This window comes from Protopterus annectens, chromosome 6.part0, assembly GCF_019279795.1.
Source record: "Protopterus annectens isolate FY-2018-M chromosome 6.part0, PAN1.0, whole genome shotgun sequence".
Lineage (NCBI taxonomy): Eukaryota > Metazoa > Chordata > Ceratodontiformes > Protopteridae > Protopterus > Protopterus annectens.
In genome coordinates, this window is record NC_056737.1 from 1,154,962,598 (window position 1) to 1,154,977,240 (window position 14,643).

Consider the following 14,643-nt stretch of genomic DNA (forward strand, 5'->3'; position numbering starts at 1 on the left):
CTGGGTCAGACATGGCTTTGTAAGTCAAGCAGAGATCACCTCTAAGTAGGCAATATGAGACAGAATAGCTGGAGTCTCTTGAGTCTGTCTATGTAGGACATGCATTTAATGCCTAGGATCTTCTTCGGGAGGTACTTCTGTGGCCTCTCCAGCTGTTGCAGGGGTCTAGTTAGGTACATGCCAAACAGGGCATTATACTCAATGATTGGTCTAATAAGGGAAGAGTAGAAAGAGACAATGACCTCTTTCTTCCTGAATGCAAAACCCTTGGTAATGAGATGTGCCACATAGAAGGACTTTCTGACCACAGTGGCAAAGTGGTGGTCGAAGGAGAGGTTGCTGTCACCCTGCTTCCCCAGATCTTTTATAATGTCTTCAGTGTTCAGTGGGTTCTCATCGATGTGGCAATTAGTAGGAACTGAGTTTTTTTACCAAAGGGGATGACGGCGCATTTTTTGGCGTTAAGTTTAAGGCCATGATTTTGACACCAGTCACTGGTCTCATTGAGGCCTTTCTGTAGGATGTCTGCATCACTTGGTGAGTTAATAATGACTCCCAGCTTGCAGTCATCTGCAAACTTGGTCATCCAGAGTCGCTTTGTGTTGGCCTGGACTTCTGAGAAGTAGATACTGATCAGGAGAGGACTCAGGACCAATCCCTGTGTGACTCCACTCCTGACTGGTCAACAGTCTGACTTGGAGTCTCCTACTTTCACACTGTGTGTTCTATCTGTGAGCCAATTTTCAACCCACCTAGTGATATAGGGGTTAATGCCTAGTTTGGTGAGTTTATCAATAATTCCTGAGTGAGGAATGGTATCAAAGGCCGTGGCCAGATCAAGGTAGGCTGTATGCACTGCCTTACCTTCATCCACAGCCCTGGGGACTGACTCAAATAAGTCAATCAGTTTAAGTAGGCATGATCTACCTTTCACAAAACCAAATTTCATGGGATCTAGAGTTTGGAGATTCCCTATATCCTTGTTAATTAGGTCCTTGATGATGTGCTCCATAGCCTTACATATCAGACTTGTCAGGCTAATGGGGCGATAATTCCCAGGGTCTGTACTCACTCCCCCTTTGACTGTAGCAGTGCGCCATTCAGTAGGGACAAAGCCTGGGGTGAGGCTATGACTGAACAGGGCACACAGATGTGGTGCTAGTTCACTTTGTAGTTCATGTAGAACACAGCCAGGGATATTATCAGATTCCATGGAAGCTGTATTCTTGGCCTTGGACAATGCAGGTTTAACCTGTGCTGCAGTAATGCTGGGTGCCAGGCATTCTTTCGGTATTGTGATTGTTCCTTTTGGGGGGGGTAAAGCTGGCACTGAATCTGTCAGGCAGTATGTTGATTGAGTATAGGAGATACCATTGTACAGTATCTCAGAGCAAATCTGGGTATTGCCGTGGAGGTTCTTGATATAGCTATAGAAAGCCTTGTGATTGCTTTTAGTGTCTGCCACAATTCTGCCTTCATAGCTGGCTTTAGAGGATTTGATGAGGGATCTCTTTTTGTTGAGGCTAATAAGGTAGTTTTTCCAGTCTTGGTACTTCAGCCTTTTTCTGAAACAGTTTCTTGCTTCTGTTGTAGACTTTATTAATGGCAGTGGACCACCAGATTGGCTTCCTTTTCTTGGAGGAGAGCATCTTGGTTCTGTTGGGTATGGGAAGTTCCATGCATTTGTGCACATGTTCATACAGTGTATAAGTGTATGATTTGACATGGGTGCCATGAAGTTAGCCCCTCTGTATTTAGGAGTCCAAAGTCAGCTTTGGAGAAGTTATTCAAGGTGGTTATGTTTGGGGGTGTGTGGGTGAGATGTGGATTAGCATGGTGATTAGTTTATGGTCGGATCTTACCAGGGAGGAAATGACTATTGGTGAAGAACAACGGTCGCCAATGCTAGTAATAACCAGGTCAAGGGATGTTGCTTCCTCTTGTGAGGGTCTGAATGAGCTGGTCCAGGGCATTGGAAATGATGAATTCCAGGAAGCGTTGGGCCAGTGTATTGGTTCTTGAGTAGTTTTCCCAGTTGATGGAGGGGTGGTTGAAGTCTCCCAGTAAGAGAGTGTTGGGTTGGACCTTGATAGATTCCAGGGTGCTTAGGAACATGGAGTGAGATTCTAGGGACATGGTTGGGGATCTATAGCAGACTATGACCTAGATTGCCGTCTTACCCAATGTTAGTTGTACCTGAAGTATCTCAGATGCATTATGCTGGGCTACTAGTCTGGAGGTGTGCATATCTTTTATGAATATGGAGCATACCTCTCAACTTGGAAACATCAAAAATCTGGACAAGGCCCATGGAAAATAGGTACAAATCTGTATGCAGATTAACATAAAATTTGCATACATAATTATGTAACCCCACCCACTCCAATGGAATTGTGAGATACCAACTTTCAAACAAAACTGAAGAACAGACTACCAAAATATGGCACCAAAGTCTCCCTGCAGCCATTCCAATTTCCCATTACCTGGCTATTTTGCCCCATTTATCATAAACACTAATATGCATACTGGTTTACTTCTACAATAGTTATTTGGATTTTATTTTTACATTTTATAGCACAATGCACATACACTAAGACATCTGCTAAACAAAGCAATACTGTCTCACAATGAAAACAGACTTAGCATTAAAACATTCTCTCCCCTTGAAACTCACATTCACTGAAACAGCATTGAAACCCATACCACATCCAAAGAAAATGCATCTGGCCAGTGGTGGATAAAGATTACCTTTAGGCTGTTTTCAAAATTCAAATCATAGGCCCCTTGCGCACACAAGAAACATACACATGTTCTTCGATACACCTTCCTATTAAATTATATTCCTTGTATAACACAGCATACTTGTTACACTTGGAGCGAATTTTAAATTTATTGTTTGAACATTTTTCCAGTAGGCAATGAAACAAAATACATGAACCAATAATGACAAAACTGCCCAATTCAGAAAATTTCCATCACAAAAGTCTACTTACACACACACACACACACACACACACACACACACACACACACACACACACACACACACATCTCTCTCTCTCTCTCTAGATATATATATATATATATATATATATATATATATATATATATATATGTATGTATATGGGTCAAGGACATTTCACTGAATGCACATTTCACTGAAACTCAAATGACTGAACACAAATCACTGAAATCACAATTCACTGAAAACTCAATTCACTGAAACACATTTCATTGAAAGTTATATATAGCCTTTTCCCCACTGTAGTGTGACCCTGGAGTTAGTATATATAGTAAGGGGGGGGGTGACGGGCAACACCCCCCACATCAGGGTATGTGGGGGGGGTGGCCCCCCACATATTTTCAGTATATAATATGTTCGGAAAACAGTAATATATTGGAATTGCAAGTATCCATGTATATAGTACAAAATATTTAAAATATGTGGGGGGCTAGACCCCCCACACCCCCAATGTGGGGTGCAGTGCCCCCCACACCCCCACTTAGTATATATACTAACTCCAGGGTCACACTGGGGAAAAGGCGATATATAACTTTCAGTGAAATGTGTTTCAGTGAATTGAGCTTTCAGTGAAAAATGCACACTAATTTGACTTTCAGTGAAATGTACATTCAGTGAAATGTCCTAAACCCATACATATATATATATATATATATATATATATATATATATATATATATATATATAATCGAATGATAGCAGTGTAAGCCACGGGCATCTTGCATTGCTTCTGGAACTTATTTTCAATTTCAGTTTTTTGCTTGACTTACTCTGATTTGTGTTATCAGACCAACTCAATAGCTGTAAAACACACAACAAAATAAACTAGGCAAACTGCATGTTTCAAGACTTCCAATATTTAGTCTAAGTACTGACAGACCCTCTCCTATATTCATCCTGAAGCATCAAAACTATCATTGTAATCCAGGTGCTGTTAACTGGCCACTCTTGCTTCTCCACAGTCTGCAGTGGAAAAATATGTGTTTTATCTTGAATGCTAAAAAATGTGCTGTACTTGTTTAAAAATATTTTTCTCATAATACAGCACAGAACATAACAATTCTGATTTTGTGTTCCTGAATTTGGGTTAATGATGTTTGTTGCTCTTTCCACCGAGGCACAAATGCCCTTACACATGACATTTTCTCACTTCTGTTGCATCTGTAGTTACACCCTTGACTTGTTACACCCAACCCCATCCCCATCCCCCTCCCCATTTAAAAGTACACAGTATAGTATCAGCAATACATCTACATACTGTGGGAGTAGAACCCACAGCCTTCTGCGTCAAAAGCAAGTATTTAACCTGTTATGCTATTAACAATGCAAGCCAACGTGGCATAAGCAACACTAAACTTCTCTTCCCCTGACGTTCTCAGCTCCTTATAAAATCCACTTGACACTCAACTGTATCTCTCAAATTTGCAGCACAAGAAATCTGGAAAAAAGCCAAAATTTATTGGGGGGGGGGGCAAAAGCTCAAAAACCAGGGACACATTTTAAGCATTGTTTGCATAATCATGGAAAGTTGCTAGAATAAAATGCTATGTTACCACCATATATTTCACTGCCAAGTCATGGACTCAGGATACGGTACACTACAGTCAGAGCAACTATGCTAAATCAGCAGTTTCCTGAACAACAGAAAGACTGAAAGTTAATGGCTACCATTTAGTGAAATCAGTTCTCACTTCTCACCACAGCGCTCAACCTCTTAGCACAAAAAATCCTGGACAAAGCCAATAATGGGGGAATACAGAATTCACTTCTCACCATAACGCTCAACCTCTTAGCACAAAAAACTGAACAAAGCCAATAATGGGGGAATACAGCCATGCTGATCTTATAAACTTAGCACAAAAAAACTGGACAAAGCCAATAATGGTAGAATGCAGCCATACTGATCTTATAAACTTAGAAAATTGCTAGAATAAAAGGTTTGGTGTTACCATTTCTTTTCTGAAGAATGTGAAGTCTAAAATTCAAATGCCTGTCATTATTTAGTGAATTCAATCCTAAATGCAGAAACCACAGATTTTATGAGGAACAGAACAAAATATGAGGCATAAATGTGGAAAAGTTGTTACCATTTCTTTTCTGAAGAATATGAAGTCTGAAATTCAAATGCCTGTCATTATTTATTTAGTGAATTCAATCCTAAATGCAGAAACCACAGATTTTATGAGGAAGAGAACAAAATATGAGGCATAAAAGTTTTCAGAAGGGGTGGTGGGTAGGGACCTTAGGCTCTTTTTACCTGTGTCCAGGATACAACATTTGAGCCTGGTGGCCTCATTCCAAAACAGTCTAAGTTTGTGAATGAATATCTTGCATGCTGAACCTAGTGGACATCTTTGAAAAAGTCACTCTGACACTTGACGAGTACAAATCAATGCACTCAGCATACCTTGATCAGGCCAAGGCCTTTGGTAGTATTCTACATTTAGACATTATAGGCAAACTAGTCAGATTTAATGTAAACCCTTATGTAATCTGGTGGATTGCTATTGTGTCACAGACAGAACCCAGAAAGCAAGGATTGAGCATGCACTATTTTCTAACAAGTCTCATGACTAGTAGGGTCCCTCATGGCTCTGTACTAAGGTCACTTCAGTTTGGTGCTTACTTCACTGAGGTCAAAGCTGAAGTCTAGGATCTTTGACTGACAAAGACTGAAGATGATTGCACATTTGGTACTATCAGGTCAACAGAGAACTCCTGGATTATATGACAAGAAATAACACATGCAGCCACATTGTACTAAGACCATGCCCTTAAACTAAATTCTAAAAGATGCAGTATAGTGTCCTTTGGAAAATATGAGCATAATGTCCCTTCAGCTACCTTCTCTAGCCACCAGGTATATTCACCTGAGACATTTTACACACACACACACACACACACACACACACACACACACACACACACACACACACACGCACACACACACACACACACACACACACACACACACACACACACACACACACACACACACACACACACACACACACACACACACACACACCTTCAGCAAGCAGCTCTTCCTCCATACAGCAGATATCCAGCTCACCGTTTCAAACAGCCGTTACTTCCATTGCAGCCAGTCATCCAGCCTTACACAAACACACACACACACACACACACACAAACACACACACACACACACACACACACCTTCAGCAAGCAGCTCTTCCTACATACAGCAGATATCCAGCTCACCATTTCAAACAGCCATTACTTCCATTGCAGCCAGTCATCCAGGCTTACACACACACACACACACACACACACACACACACACACACACACACACACACACACACACACACACACACACACATACACAGCTTCCTATCTTCAGCAAGCAGCTCTTCCTCCGTACAGCAGATATCCATCACTTCCTCCTTACAGCAGATATCCAGCTCGCTGTTTCAAACAGTCGTTATTCCCATTGCAGCTAGTCATCCAGCCTCGCTCGCAGTTTTAAATAGTTGTTCTGTTCCAAACTTCCTTGCAGTTTCAAACGGCTGCTGTTTGTTCTGTTCCCATACATGCCTCACTTGCTGTTCTGTTCCCGCCAAGGATTTAAGAAGCATTTCATCCAGAAATGCATGCCTGTTGTGCTTCAGCTCAATTCTGGCAGGCTGTTTCACAGAGCTGACATCATTGCGTACGTGATGACGTCAGTTCAAAAAGCCAGGAAATAAAATTTAAAATACAAGTGCCACGAAACTCAGAAATTAAGGGGTGCCACTCGTGAATCATGCCACCCCATTATTTGCACCCCAAACTCATTTTTTACCAGGTAATACGGTACAGTTGGGAGGTATGATATGGAGACAGCACCTCCTTTGGAGCTTTGATCCATGTTTTGGGGCCGAAAGGTGTGCAATGAGTTATAGCCTGGTAGCACAGGGGTGCTTTCTGCCACTTTAAACCAGGTCTCCATTACAGCACAAATGACGACGTTCTCCATTTTGAAGAGTGCTTCGAGTGAGTGCATCTTTGCTAAGACCTTGTCTGAGCCCGGCCAGCACACTCGCGGAACTCACCTAGGCCGTCTTATCTCCCATATAGAATACTTCTTGTTTAACCTAAAGTTAAGGTCTTTCCTCCCTTACGCCACTAGATGGCAGCACAATACAGTGACTGATTTTTCTATAGTCTGCTGAGGTTGTTCTTTATCTCTGCTTAACTAACTTATTTGGCAACCGAATCTATCTATAAAAAACGTATATAGCAGACGCTGATTTACAGAGTAAAAGTAAACTGGTTTTGTGCAAACTTAAAAGTACACTGGTTTTGTTTAAATTTACTGCCATAAAACTTCTACAATAAGGTGTTTCTTATCTGCCTGACATATATCGGCGATAAGCTCTCTGGAAGGTCTGATTGGCTTCACATAATCTACTGACTGGTTCTGCCCTGCTTCGCTCCCCTACCCTACCCCCATATCCCACCCACCCCTAGTGCTCTTACACTTATACCTCCCTAACCACACCCCCTCCCTGAGCCATCCTATCCCCTGTAACTGTTCATTAGTATAACTCTATCTCATCCCTCCTTAACTTTAAACTTTATCTATTATCTCTCTCTTAAATACTATAATCCCACCTCATCCCTCCTAACTTACTCTATCGATTACCTCTCTTCTAACACATACCTTTCACTTATACTCTTAACTACTCCTCTCAGGAAAACTATACCTTTCCTATACTTTAACTTGTTTTTTACTTATTAACTCTATCTCCTAGAGCTTTATAACTCTTCTTAACAATATGTCTCTCATACCTAAAACTATACTAACCAAACTAATATTCATATACATATTCTCTCTAGGCTTAACCATCTTCTATCTCCTTACTTCTTATGAAAGAACTAATTACTACCACTTTAGTTACTGTCGCAGACAAACAGCCTTCCAACATCCTATCCAAACTTATACTCATTTAAACATTACATGCACCCCCAACTACCTACTACCCAAATACCATCAACTTACACACATTAACTTCAACAATCCAAACATAAGGAGGCAAAATATTTAACCAACTTCTCGTGCAAACCATAATTTGAACTAAAAACACCAACCCTTTGCGATGGTGACATCCACCCTAACCCAGGACCAACTAATAACTCCACTGACATAACATAATATCTCATACTCTACCCCCCCAATACTAACCACTGTTTCTAATGCCTTACTTATCAGACATCTCAATATCCGCAGTATCAACAATAAGATTGCCCATCTCCACGCCCTCCTTGATACTCACTCCTTTGACATTTTCTGTCTCAGTGAAACTTGGCTGGAACCTGGTACTAAAGACAATGCAATACTTCCCCCTGGATATAACATATTGAGAATGGACTGCATAAAACGTAAGGGTGGAGGAGTAGCACTTCTGTTTAAAAATGGACTAAAAATCTCCTCACAACCTTCCAACCCATTAAAAGATGATAAAGCTGAAATCCTTACTTCTAAACTACAACTAAACCCTAATAAATCTATCTATATCATCTGTATCTACCTACCTCCTGGCAACAATTACACTACAATTGAAAATATCCTAAGTTGGATATCTTCTTCCTACCCACAAGAAACAATCATTTTAGGAGACTTTAATTGTGATTGGTCCTCTGTCAATACAAATAATCCTTCATCTCATATTAATCTTCACGGCTTTACTCAGACAATCAATAATCCCACAAGAATCAATAAACCCAATAACAAAGAAAATATTCTAGATTGGATTCTTACTAACAGACAACAAACATATAAAGTAGGAACTTTGCCTGATGATGTAAGTGATCATTCCTTAACTTACATCATAAGACAAAAGAGTGAAATTAATTACACCCCTACCTACAAGGTCTCCCATAGCAATAAACACTTCAACCCATTATTATTCCAAAAGGAACTAAAAGCCTGTAACTGGAATCCTCTAAAAACCCTAACCCTTGAAGATGCTATCAAATATTTCAGTTCCAAATTCCTATCAATCCTTGACCAACATGTTCCAAAACGATCTATCAGAATTAAATCTAAACCTGCCCCCTGGCTGACCAAAGAGACAGGACAAAAAATACTACTTAGAAATAAATCTTGGGCTAAATGGAGAACTACAAAAACTACTGTAGACCAACAAACCTTTAGACAGTTAAGAAATAGCACTAAAAAGCGTTTTTTTTAGATAAAAAGAACTATTACTGTAAATTACAGCAAACTCATCATAACAACCCTAAAATGTTCTGGTCAACCTTAAATTCGCTCCTACACCCAGGCCACTCTAATACACCTTCCCCTTTAGGGGCCGAAAAAAATACCTCACATCAAACTGCCAATGCCTTTAATTCCTTTTTCACAGACACTATTAATTCACTAGTGAGTCAACTTACAATAGACAAATCTAACCTTCCCACCTCCACATCTGCTAATCTCCCTATATTCCAACTACAACCCATCTCTACTTCCTACATCCTAAAACTCATCCAAAAACTCAAACCTTGTACCCCATCTGCAGATCAGTTACCATCTGCATACCTTCAAAAAGCAGCTGAAGCAGTTGCTTATCCCATATCCCTCCTTATAAACAGAACCATCAATGAAGGAATCATCCCTGCTATCTGGAAAATTTCCCACATAATCCCTTTACATAAAGGAGGTAGCTCAAATGAGTATTCTAACTACAGGCCTATAGCACTCATCACCCTTAGCAAAAATTATGGAGAAATGTATTCATCATCAGCTAATGCACCACTTAATTCAATATAACTTACTAGCCAACTGCCAACATGGCTTTAGGCCATTTCATAGCACTACAACAGCTCTCCTATCTTTTACCGAGTGTATCAATAGAAACCGCAATAATAGTATCCTGTCATCAGCACTCTTTATAGACCTGTCAAAAGCCTTTGACATGGTAAACCACAATATGCTCATAAAACCCTTGAATCTCTCTCTAGATACCAAAGCTATTCAATGGTTCACTTCCTACCTTAGTAACAGGCAACAGGCAGTTCTCTGGGATAGCACACTTTCATCCCTTCTGCCAGTCTCTCTTGGAGTTCCACAGGGTTCCATCCTAGGACCTCTCCTCTTCTCTTTACTCATAAATGACATACATGTAGCAATACCTCAAGCTACATGTATTCAATATGCAGATGACTCAACACTTATATGCTCTGCTAACACCTCCTCTGAACTACAAACCTTAACACAGAATGTATTTAGCACAGTTGAGGCATGGTTCTTGAAACGCTGCCTCCTTTTGAATGCCAATAAAACCAACCCCCTGCTCTTCAGGCCTAATAGTAAGTCCCCCCTCATAGACTTCTCTATTACTTCCAACAATGGCACACATATAGCCACTGACTCTACCACTAAGCTGTTAGGTATTATAATTGACAATAACCTCACTTTTGATAATCACATTAATAACACTATTAAAACCGTAAATAGAAAACTCGGCTCCTTATATAGAATTAAAACCTTTTTAACTCCACAGACCAAAATTATACTCGCTCACTCTCATCTTATTTCCACTCTTCTTTATGCTTCACCGATATACACTAGCCTAAAGAAGAATAACCTCACTAAACTAGCAAATGCATACAATAGCATTGTTAGATTTGCTACCGCAAACCCATTTAGAACTCACCACTGTCAGAATCTACAACAAATAGACTGGCTAGAACTAAAAAATATGCTATTACTCTCCCAACTTACCTTTGTTCATAGGATATTTTGCCAACCAAAAAATACCCCTATACTTTCTGACCTTATTTCTCCCTATTCTAACCTAAGTTCATTACGCTCCTCTAATAAACTTCTTGTGAAGCTAACTAAGTCCAATAACATAGCAGGCGACTCACTGTTCTCCAACACCGTAGGTAAATACTGGAATCTTCTACCTACCACTCTAACTTCTACCTCGTCACCCTTCCTCTTTAAACAAAAGCTCAAACAACATCTAAAAACACTCTGGCTATGCCCATGCATCAATCCGGACTAATCTTATGATTCTACTAATTACTCTTCTCTTAATCACCCTCTCTTACCTCTCTCTACTCACTGCCCTTGAGTAGACAATCTCTAAAACACCCTTGTTAATTAGCCATTGACATGAATTAATATAGAACTCTGTATGGTTTATATTTACTTAATCAATTATACTCTTCATGTATATTTTACTAAAGTATAACTCCCCTATCTTGTAATGTAAATAAAATTAGAGTAAGTGTCCTTCCCAGTATATATCTTCAACTGGTATAATCTAGATTGAACCTTATTTCTGTTTGTATTTTACTAACTACTTATTTTCTTTATGTAAATGACTTTCTTTATGTAAATGACTTGTTTGTATTAACTTCAATGTGGAGCTTTTCTCCCCGGACCTCTGCTGAAAATGGAAATGTATCCACTTGGACTAGCCCGGTAAACAAATGTAAAATAAATAAAATAAAAATAAAATAAAATCTTAAGATTTAGACGTCTAGCATTGAGCAGCATGACCCTCAGACTGCATTTATAGCTGTTATGATGGTAATTTGGTCTTTGGAACACCGCCTAAAAAAGGCCCTATAGGGGTGGCAAGAGCCTTAGCCAGTACCCGGAAACCCAGGGGTGACAGATACGGGCCATCTCTGGAAAAGCATCCAGGTCTGTCAATCATATCATCCCAAGCAGACAGATACTGGATCCCCTTAGAATGACACCAGAAACTTAGCCAATTGTTAAAGTCAATAATTTTTTGTTTGCACTGCGGTATCATTCTGGGTGATGATAGGATAGTGCTCAGGGCTAGTGTCATACCTGCCTGGGCCACAAAATTTGAGAGTGCCACCATGTCTCTTTCATGTAGTCCAGGGAGGTGCATCTCAGGTCATTCACACCCACATGGACAGTGACAGAGTCATATTTGTAGTTGTTGTGGAGTGACCTGACTGTGTGTGTTATGTGTCGGATTCTGGCACCTGATAGCTGACTGTTACCTTCTCCTTATTCAACCTAGTGAGTGAGACATCTGTGTGCCTCACTATTGAGTGACCTATGATTAGTGTATTGGGCAAGGTGTTTAGCCTTAGGGGCTTAGGTTGAGTGGCACACTGTGGAGGTGAGCTATGTATCCTGCGGTTTGTGCTGTGTTGTGGTGGTTGAGTGCATTTCTGTCTTGAAGGTCTCTGCTGTTTGAGTAAATTTCTGTTGAGAGCCTAAGCGAAGGTAGGTGTGTGGTTTGTATTTTTATGTAAGAGCTGTGATAGTGGGTGTCTGGAGGGCTATATGTTCTATGTGGTGTGGTGCAGGTGTTGACTTTCTCCTCTTGACCAGCTAGTCCGGTCTTGGCTGGAGAGTGCATAGCTTCCAGTTTGGTGATATAAGTGCATCTCTCACAAGTCTGAGTGATGTTTCATTCACTGTTTAATAGATGAAGCCGAATGGTGAAAGTGTGTTTACACTTGCAATTCAATACTTGTACATTTATTCATTTTACACTTATTAAACAGTTTCAACTTTATTCATGGTTCTCGTCTCTCATTTTTGCTTACTGAGTTATAACTTTGCATTTGAAATGATTTATCGATGTGCTGATACTGACTTGTTGGATTTCCTATATAGTAAGTGATTCTCTCTCACTTCCTATACAGTAACCAATTCCCTGTCAGATACTATACTTGATCTTAGCCAAAAGGCCGAGAAGTGATCACTTTTTATACAGTAAGTGGATCCCTATCACTTCTTATATATAAAGTGATTCCCAATCACTTCCTATACAGTAAGTGACTCCCTATCACTTCAAAATCAGTAAGTGGTCCCCTATCACTTCCATATACAATAAGGGGTTCCCTTCCATTTCTTATACAATAAGTGATTACCTATCACTTCCTATACTGTAAGTCAATCCCTATGATTTCTTACACAGTAAGTGATTCCCTATCACTTCCTATACAGTAAGTGATTCACTATGATGTCCTATACAGTAAGTGATACCCTATCATTTCTTATACATTAAGTGATTCCCTATCACTTCCTATACAGCAAGTGATTCCCTATCACTTCCTATACAGTAAGTCATTCCCTATCACTTCCTATACAGTAAGTTGTTCCCTATCACTTCCTATACAGTAAGTGATTCCCTATCACTTCCTATACAGTAAGTGGTTCCCTATCATTTATTATACAATAAGTGATTCCCTATCAATTCCTATACAGTAAGTGATTCCCTACCACTTCTTATACAGTAAGTGGTTCCCTATCACTTCCTATACAGTAAGTGATTCCCTATCACATCCTATACAGTAAGTGATTCCCTATCAATTCCTATACAGTAAGTGATTCCCTATCACTTCCTATACAGTAAGTGGTTCCCTATCATTTCTTATACAGCAAGTAATTCCCTATAATTTCTTGGACAGTAAGTGAGTCCCTATCACTTCCTATACAGTAAGTGATTCCCTATAATTTCTTATACAGTAAGTGATTCCCTATCACTTCCTATACAGAAAGTGGTTCTCTATCACTTCTTATACAGTAAGTGATTCCCTATCACTTCCTACACAGTAAGTGGTTCCCTATCATTTCTTATACAGTAAGTGATTCCCTATCACTTCCTATACAGCAAGTGATTCCCTATCATATCTTACACAGTAAGTGATTCCCTATAATTTCTTATACAGTAAGTGATTCCCTATCACGTCTTATACAGTAAGTGATTCCCTATCATATCTTACACAGTAAGTGATTCCCTATCACTTCCTATACAGTAAGTGATTCCCTATCACTACCTATACAGTAAGTGATTCTGTATCACTTCCTATACAGTAAGTGGTTCCCTATCATTTCTTATACAGTAAGTGATTCCCTATCACTTCCTATACAGTAAGTGGTTTCCTATCATTTCTTATACAGTAAGTGAATCCCTATCACTTCCTATACAGTAAGTGGTTCCCTATCATTTCTTATACAGTGATTCCCTATCATTTCATATATAGTGATTCCCTATCAATTCCTATACAGTAAGTGATTCCCTATCACTTCCTATACAGTAAGTTGTTCCCTATCACTTCCTATAAAAGAAGTGATTCCCTATCACTTCATATACAGTAAGTGGTTCCCTATCACTTCCTATACAGTAAGTCATTCCCTATCACTTCCTATACAGTAAGTGATTCCCTATCACATCCTATAAAGTAAGTAGTTCCCTATCATTTTTATACAGTAAGTGATTCCCTATCACATCCTATACAGTAATTAATTCCCTATCACTTCCTATACAGTAAGTGATTCCCTATCACTTCCTGTACAGTAAGTGTGTCCCTATCACTTCCTATACAGTAAGTGATTCCCTATCACATCCTATAAAGTAAGTGGTTCCCTATCATTTCTTATACTGTAAGTGATTCCCTATCACTTCCTATACAGTAAGTGATTCCCTATCACTTCCTATACAGTAAGCCATTCCCTATCACTTCCTATACAGTAAGTGATTCCCTATCACATCCTATAAAGTAAGTGGTTCCCTATCATTTTTTATACAGTAAGTGATTCCCTATCACATCCTATACAGTAATTAATTCCCTATCACTTCCTATACAGTAAGTGATTCCCTATCACTTCC

The 14,643-nt window shown here is 39.6% G+C and overlaps 1 pseudogene; it reads right to left on the minus strand.

The window, feature by feature from the left end:
• Positions 1-12,645: 12,645 nt before the first annotated feature.
• On the minus strand, positions 12,646-12,730 carry LOC122805089 (annotated as a pseudogene).
• Between the last annotated feature and the right edge of the window lie 1,913 nt (positions 12,731-14,643).